Genomic DNA, 8,073 nt, shown 5'->3' on the forward strand with positions numbered 1-8,073 from the left:
ATGAGTTGTCATTTGATTAACGGGATCACATCATTAGGAGAATGACGTGATTGACTTGACCCATTCCGTTAGCTTAGCACTTGATCATTTAGTATGTTGCTATTGCTTTCTTCATGACTTATACATGTTCCTATGACTATGAGATTATGTAACTCCCGTTTACCGGAGGAACACTTTGTGTGCTACCAAACGTCACAACGTAACTGGGTGATTATTGTTGGGGAACGTAGCAGAAATTCAAAATTTTCCTACGTGTCACCAAGATCTATCTATGGAGAGACCAGCAACGAGGGGAAGGAGAGTGCATCTACATACCCTTGTAGATCGCTAAGCGGAAGCATTCAAGAGAACGGGGTTGAAGGAGTCGTACTCATCGTGATCCAAATCACCGGAGATCCTAGTGCCGAACGGACGGCACCTCCGCGTTCAACACATGTACAGCCCGGTGACGTCTCCCAAGCCTTGATCCAGCAAGGAGAGAGGGAGAGGTTGAGGAAGACTCCATCCAGCAGCAGCACAATGGCGTGGTGGTGATGGAGGAGCGTGGCTATCCTGCAGGGCTTCGCCAAGCACCACGGGAGAGGAGGAGTAAGAGAGGTAGGGCTGCGCCAAGAGGGAGAGATTCTCGTGTGTTGGGCAGCCCCAAAACCCCCACTATTTATAGGAGGAGGGGAGGGGGCTGTGCCCCCTCTAGGGTTCCCTCCCCAGGGCTGGCGGCAGCCCCCAGATGCCATCTAGTGGCGGCCAGAAGGGGGAGAGGGGGGAGGCGCACCTAGGGTGGGCCTTAGGGCCCATCTGCCCTAGGGTTTGCCCCCTTCCCCACTTCCCTGCGCCTTGGGCCCTGTGGGGGGGGGGGTGCACCAGCCCACCTGGGGCTGGTCCCCTCCCATACTTGGACCATGCAACCCTCCAGGGTTGGTGGCCCCACTTGGTGGACCCCCGAGACCCTCCCGGTGGTCCCCGTACGTTACCGGAAAAACCCGAAACTTTTCCGGTGACCAAAACAGGACTTCCCATATATAAATCTTTACCTCCGGACCATTCCGGAACTCCTCGTGACGTCCGGGATCTCATCCAGGACTCCGAACAACATTCGGTAACCACATACAAACTTCCTTTATAACCCTAGCGTCATCGAACCTTAAGTGTGTAGACCCTACGGGTTCGGGAGACATGTAGACATGACCGAGACGTTCTCCGGTCAATAACCAACAACGGGATCTGGATACCCATGTTGGCTCCCACATGTTCCACGATGATCTCATCGAATGAACCACGATGTCAAGGAGTCAGTCGATCCCGTATACAATTCCCTTTGTCTAACGGTATTGTACTTGCCCGAGATTCGATCGTCGGTATACCGATACCTTGTTCAATCTTGTTACCGGCAAGTCTCTTTACTCGTTCCGTAACACATCATCCCGTGATCAACCCCTTGGTCACATTGTGCACATTATGATGATGTCCTACCGAGTGGGCCCAGAGATACCTACCGGAGTGACAAATCCTAGTCTCGATTCGTGCCAACCCAACAGACACTTTCGGAGATACCTGTACACTACAAGAAATATGTCAACTTATGACCACCACTATTGGTCACTGAATGGTCACAAATTTCCATTTATGACCTTTTTGTGACCAAAAACAGAAGGTCAAAAGTTGGCGGTCGTAAATTGACTATAGCGACCTTTAACAAAAGGTCATTGATCCTATGACCTTCTGTTTTGGTTGCTAGCTCTCTCCCCAGGCCATGTCGGATCCGACGTGGCAATCTGACGTGGCAAAATTGCGACGAATTGAAAAGGTCACTAACAAGATTCAGCCCGGTCCGATTCGGTGTTTTACATGGGCCGAGCCCATTAATTCAGCCTTTTTATATTTTTTTCCTATTAATTTTAGTCAGCCACATGGGCCAGGCCCAACATTTCAGCCTTTTTATCTTTTTTCTGCCAAATTATGTTTAACCAAATGAGTCCAGCCCAATGTTTTTCAGGCTTTTTCTTTCCTGGGCCATGGCCTTTCCACATTCATTTATTTTCGTTTCATTTTTTCTACCCAAAATATTTGTCCAATATAATTTGATCCTTGGCCACTTTAAGGTCTAACTCCAGCCCATTTAACGGACATTTTCAAACCAGATTGAATAACAATATGAATCACCACCAATTAGCTGAATATTACAGAAATATCTCAAAACTCACATTCTACAAATTTCCATCACATCCGTATTTTATACAGATCCAAGCAACCTACAACATTACGTATTCAAGCATTCAGCTGCTGAAATACTCTAGAATAGGAAAGAATAAATAGAACTATCTAGTGCTTCACAACAAGAAAACATGTAGTTTCTTCCAGTGCTGCTTCTTCCTTAGCAATGATAGGCTGATGCAAAACATCTGGGCACTCAAAAGAGAACAAAAAGTATGTCACTGATATAAGAAATATTGCACGAATACTTCTAAAATTAAAACTGAAGACACATGAGTATTTTATCATTCTACTTATTATTATTTTAGCAAGATCATTCTACTTATCTGGAATATGCCTGTTAATCAAAATTGGGAATTGAATTGGCACATATGACAAACTTAGAATCAAACAAGCATGTTTCCATCTACTCAGGTTTACTAATGTGTGTGTCACATGATACATGCATCAAGCATAAGGACATCAAGCATAAGGCCCATATCTGTTCAGCAAGACGGGTACATACCTTACTTTGTGTCGATGCGATGGATGGGGCTGCACTTGAGCATACGGTCCGCATCATCGTTGACGCTGGACGTCGCATGTACTTGTCCATTTAGAAGTATGCCATGAAAAATGTTACACATGCAGGTATTAGCATAAAGTAGAGATTCTACAGTACATGCAAGCTTTAGATATGAAGGACCAAGCAAACTGTTCTGGAAATATCAAAAGTTACAGAGAAGCATGTATTGGCCAATTAGCATGAACATGGGTAAATCACATAACTAAGTACAATTCAAAATCCTAGCTGCCACAAAATTTCTTTAGCCAACATAATTTATATAGAAGATCTTTTTGCAATAAGATTATCTTATGTACATATGAATGACACCCAAGTAACTTGAGATGGAAACAAGTACATCTACGAATCTAACATGTATAGTGGCACCAACAAAAGAGCAAGACACAGAAGAATTTTAGCTTTACACAATGTTTACAAGAACAGGACCATGATACAGGATTTAGCTTGTCCTCAACACTGTTAACAAGGTACTGAAAGTAGCTATGTGCATCAGCCTCACCAAGTAGCTCTTATCATGAATTGGTTGCTTTTACAAACTATACTATATTTCTGGACAGCAAACTAAATAGACGGCTTCTCTCAAACCGTACATCCAAACGAAGCAAATAAGTACTCTACGGAAACCTTATAACATGCTTTACAACTCATATGTAGAGGCCAACTTGAAATTATGAGCATAACAAACTCGTTTTTCAGTTAGAAGCTCGCTGCCCAAAACTGTCAGGTGGTGCAGTTTTTTAACTGAACCAAATTCAGTTTACACAGAGGTAAGGAACTACTTCAAAAACAGATGTAAGTAAGGAACTATTTCATAAAGAACGGTGTCTATTTGCCAAACTTGCAGCAGCTAAGAATTCATTCCCCACAGAGAAAATGAACTGACTGAGACTATGCTATGATTGTCGGCAGCCGACGTTTACGGTATCCTATTAACACATCATAAAGAAAAGAGAGCATGTCCCGTCGTCATTAGATTAAATTTCTACTAGTACATAGTGCTAGAATCATACGACCTAATCCACACGACCTAAATAAATCTCAATCGAACCAAATCCTGCAATAGAACCAATCATGGCGGGGCTCACAGCATCAAAACAGAAAACACTAGAATCCCAGCCATCAGGGCGCCAGAGCTACAGAATTAACCTGTATGTACCCATGGCCATCTCTACGGCGCGTTTGCTGACGGCCGTCTCGAAGCATTCAATCTTGTCCACAAGAAACGCATGCCTGAAGCATACTGCCAGGTAATGCTTGCGTGGTCTCGAGCTCGGAGGAAACCCTTCTCAGATACTTCCTTGTTAACTTCACTGACTGGATTTTGATCTGCAGAATCAAGACACTAGACTTGTCAAGCAATGATGTTATTGTTCAGAGAAAACAGTGGTGACTGCCACTTCCAGATTATTAACAGGCACAGGCCCATGCTTCATTTACACGGCCTATTTATTCAGCTAATTTACATATCAGTTGTGTACTGTCTACAAAAATAAACATTTTGGTACCCCAAAGTTGCAGATCATGTATGATTGCCTAGTTTAAGAGCAGAATTCCAATGGAGACAATGCAATGTAGCAGGTATGTAAAGGGCATTTTTCAGGAAGTTTATGAATGAGAATATTAGCCTAGTAGTAGCAGCTTTGACAAATGAACAGATATTGGGTACACTTGCACATAAGCCAGGATCAACTCAAAATATTCTATCATACTGAAAATCCATCTGCTACATAAAGAACTATCTACTATCTAGGAAAAATAGTTAGCATGGCCACAGACTGAGAACATTCAATACTCACGGAAGGAAGAAGATCTATAGGTCCCAGGACTGGGTACCTTTGCTTTGCTTGAGGGCCGGCCATGAAGGGGTCTTCTCTTGCTCTTGGTGTTGATGGAGCGTGCCTTGCCGAGTCCCATCTCCTCCTTGACGAACAGGTCAGGTCCTGTGACCAACCCGTCCATCAGAGAAGCGAGCGCCGGCTGAGTAAGAGGAGCGGCCAGATCAGTCAGATCTGAGCCGTCTTGCTGTGGCCAAACACGGGAAGAAGCGTCTTAGCACACCATTCTTACAGCCTCGCTCAAAGGGGTTCCTTGTCAGAAAAGAATCGATTAACAACGGCTCAGCACAGCCTATGATTCCGCGAGAGAGAAGAGGAAATTTTCATTTGGGAAAGATGAGGGGCGCTTACTATCAGTAGGTGTCGAGGCTGTCATCACGAAGGGAGGCGACGCCGTTGCTGGGCTTGCAGGAGCAAACGGAGGTCTTGAGCACGGCGCTGCACGGGTTCTTCACTGTCTTCAAGATCCCCAGCACCACCTTCTCCCTGCCAATCAGCACCCGCAGACGGACGAACGATTCTCGGGTCAGATCCCCAACGGAATTCGCCAAGAGCAGAAACGACAGAGGGGATCAAAGAACTTACAGGATGGGGACGAGGAGGGCAGGGTGGTGGATGGCGAGGTGGCGCGCGTCATTGAGGGCCTCGCAGACCAGTCCCTGGAGTCGAGCCCGTGGACAACGCGCGGGGCAACCGTGGCGGATCTGGTCGCGCCATGGCGGCCGCCTGATCCGCCTAACCCTCTTCTCTTCCTCTTCTGGTGAGGGCAGGGGAGGGGAGGGGACTGTAGAGGGTACGGGATGTGAGGGGATCGGCAGTGTGTGGCGGCGGCGGTGACATGGGAGGGAGGAGCAAGGGAGGGAGGTCGCCGGTGGGGGTGGGGTTGGGTGTCGGCGGCGGGATTGGAGATGAATCGGGGGTGGGGACGACGAGATCGCCGCCGTCGTCACCGCGGAGGCAGTCACCCGCGAGGGCGGCCAGCAGGCTTGGCCTGGACGTGCTTGACCTTGGAGATGATCTCCCGCGGCCGCCATCGCTGATGCTGCTGCTGGATTCGAGCTTCGGGGATTGGGGATCGGGGAGACGAAACCCTAGCTGCAGCGGAGGAGGAAGAAGAGCTGGGAGCGAGGTTCAGGTGCAACGCGAGGGAAGGAGGGCGCCGCCGGTGACAGAAAGGAATGAGGGCGCCACCGGTGACAGCGCGAGGGAAGGAGGGTGCGGCGCGAGGGGTGAGGGAGAGGCTGATCTGGATCGGGGACAGAGAGAGGGAGGCGGCGGGCGGAAGGAAGGGAGGAGAGGTAGGGTTTGGTGTGGTGGTTTTTTTTACTTTCTTTGCATGGACGGATGGATGGACGTTGGATTGCTAGCAATGGATGGTAGGATGTCTGCCATCTCATCGATCCGTGCCACAAACGGTTCCACCAATCACAATGTAGTACACACTTTGACGATTTTATAACCATCTAAATTGGTCGTAATTGATTAAATAATATGCTAAATCATGTCACCTATTTTATAACATCATAGAATTAGAAAAAAAATAAGAACAATAGCATCGTGTTAAAAGTGAGACTTGTTTTTCAGAAAAATAACAAACCTAGAATAATACAAATATCTTTAAAAATTGATCTCAAAAATGAGTTTTATTTGCAAAAAAACATTTTCTATCTTTGGAGTGTCAAAAATGGTATATATTTTTTGAAGCACCCACCAATATTTGTTCCAAAATGGCACCACTCTATTTTCAATAATATTAGATCATATTTTAGGTACAATTGACCAAATGCTTGTGTCTCAATAGTTGTCTATCCACCTCTCGTCAATAATTGAGGAGGTTTTTCAAGTGCCCATTTTCCATTTTTCGAGTGCCCGAAAGGAGGTTTTTTTGTGAAGGAACTACCAAATAATTGTTGCAAAATTGGACCAAATCATTTTTCTAAAATACTAGGCCATATTTAATGCAAAATTGACCAAATGGTTGGGTGTAAAAAGTTTTGATCCACCTCTGGTGAAAAAGACAAATTCCCGCCAATTCAGGTGGAAGCGGGTCAAATTTGAACTGTAGCTGCCTCGTAGTTTGCTCTTTATTTTTTCCAAAAATCATTTCTAGGTACATAAGTATGTTTTTAATCAGAGAAACACCAACAAAATTCCAAGATTCAACAACTAGCTAGGAACGGTCATTCCCGCCGTTTTGACCGCATTTTGAAACGGGCATAAAAAATTCAAAAAAAATCAAAAAATTGGGAAACCTTCGCATTGTGTCATCATATGTGGCCAAGTTCCTAGGAAAAATAACAAACTTGTAATACGGCAATTATTTTAAAAAAGTGTTCTCAGAAACGAGCTATCATGTGTGGAGATCAATGGCTTTCAAGCCAAATGATCAATCTTATGGCCACATCCATGGCATAGTTTATTCAAATGATCTCATATTGTGCACAAGGGTGCATATTGGAATGGCAAACAATGTTGCCTAAGGAAGTTTTCATTTTCGTTGGACGAAAAAACCATTTTCCATTTTCCAAGTGCCCAAAAGGAGGTTTTTTTGTGAAGGACCTCCAAAATAATTGTTGCAAAATTGGACCAAATAATTTTTATAAAATAATAGGACATATTTAATGCACAATTGACAAAATGGTTGGGTGTATAAAGTTTTGATCTACCTCTGGTGAAAAAGACAAATTGTCGTCGATTCAGTTGGAAACGGGCCAAATTTGAACTGTAGCTGCCTCATAGTTTGCTCTTTATTTTTTTCAAAAATCATTTCTAGGTACATAAGTATCTATTTAATCATAGAAACACAAAAAAAATTCCAAGATTCAACCACTAGCTAGGAACGGTCAAGCCCGCCGTTTTGACCGCATTTTGAAACGGGCATAAAAAATTCAAAAAAAATCAAAAAATTGGAAAACCTTCGCATTGTGTCATTATATGTGACCAAGTTTTCAGGAAAAATAATAAACTTGCAATATGGTAATTATTTTAAAAAAGTGTTCTCAGAAATGAGCTATCATGCGTGAAGATTCATGGCTTTCAAGTCAAATGATCAAGCTTATGGCCACATTCATGGCATAGTTTGTTCAAATGATCTCATATTGTGCACTAGGGTGCATCTTGGAATTCCAAACAATGTTGCCTAAGAAAGTTTTCATTTTCTTTGCACGGAAAATTCATTTTTCATTTTCCGAGTGCCTGAAAGGAGGGTTTTTTGTGAAGGAACTACCAAATAATTGTTGCAAAATTGGACCAAATCATTTTTATAAATACTAGGCCATATATAATGCACAATTGACAAAATGGTTGGGTGAAAAAAGTTTTGATCTACCTCTGGTGAAAAAGACAAATTGCCGTCGATTCAGCTGGAAACGGGTCAAATTTGAACTGTAGCTGCCTCATAGTTTGCTCTTTATTTTTTTCAAAAATCATTTCTAGCTACATAAGTATCTATTTAATCATAGA

Source organism: Triticum dicoccoides, chromosome 4B, assembly GCF_002162155.2.
Source record: "Triticum dicoccoides isolate Atlit2015 ecotype Zavitan chromosome 4B, WEW_v2.0, whole genome shotgun sequence".
NCBI lineage: Eukaryota > Viridiplantae > Streptophyta > Magnoliopsida > Poales > Poaceae > Triticum > Triticum dicoccoides.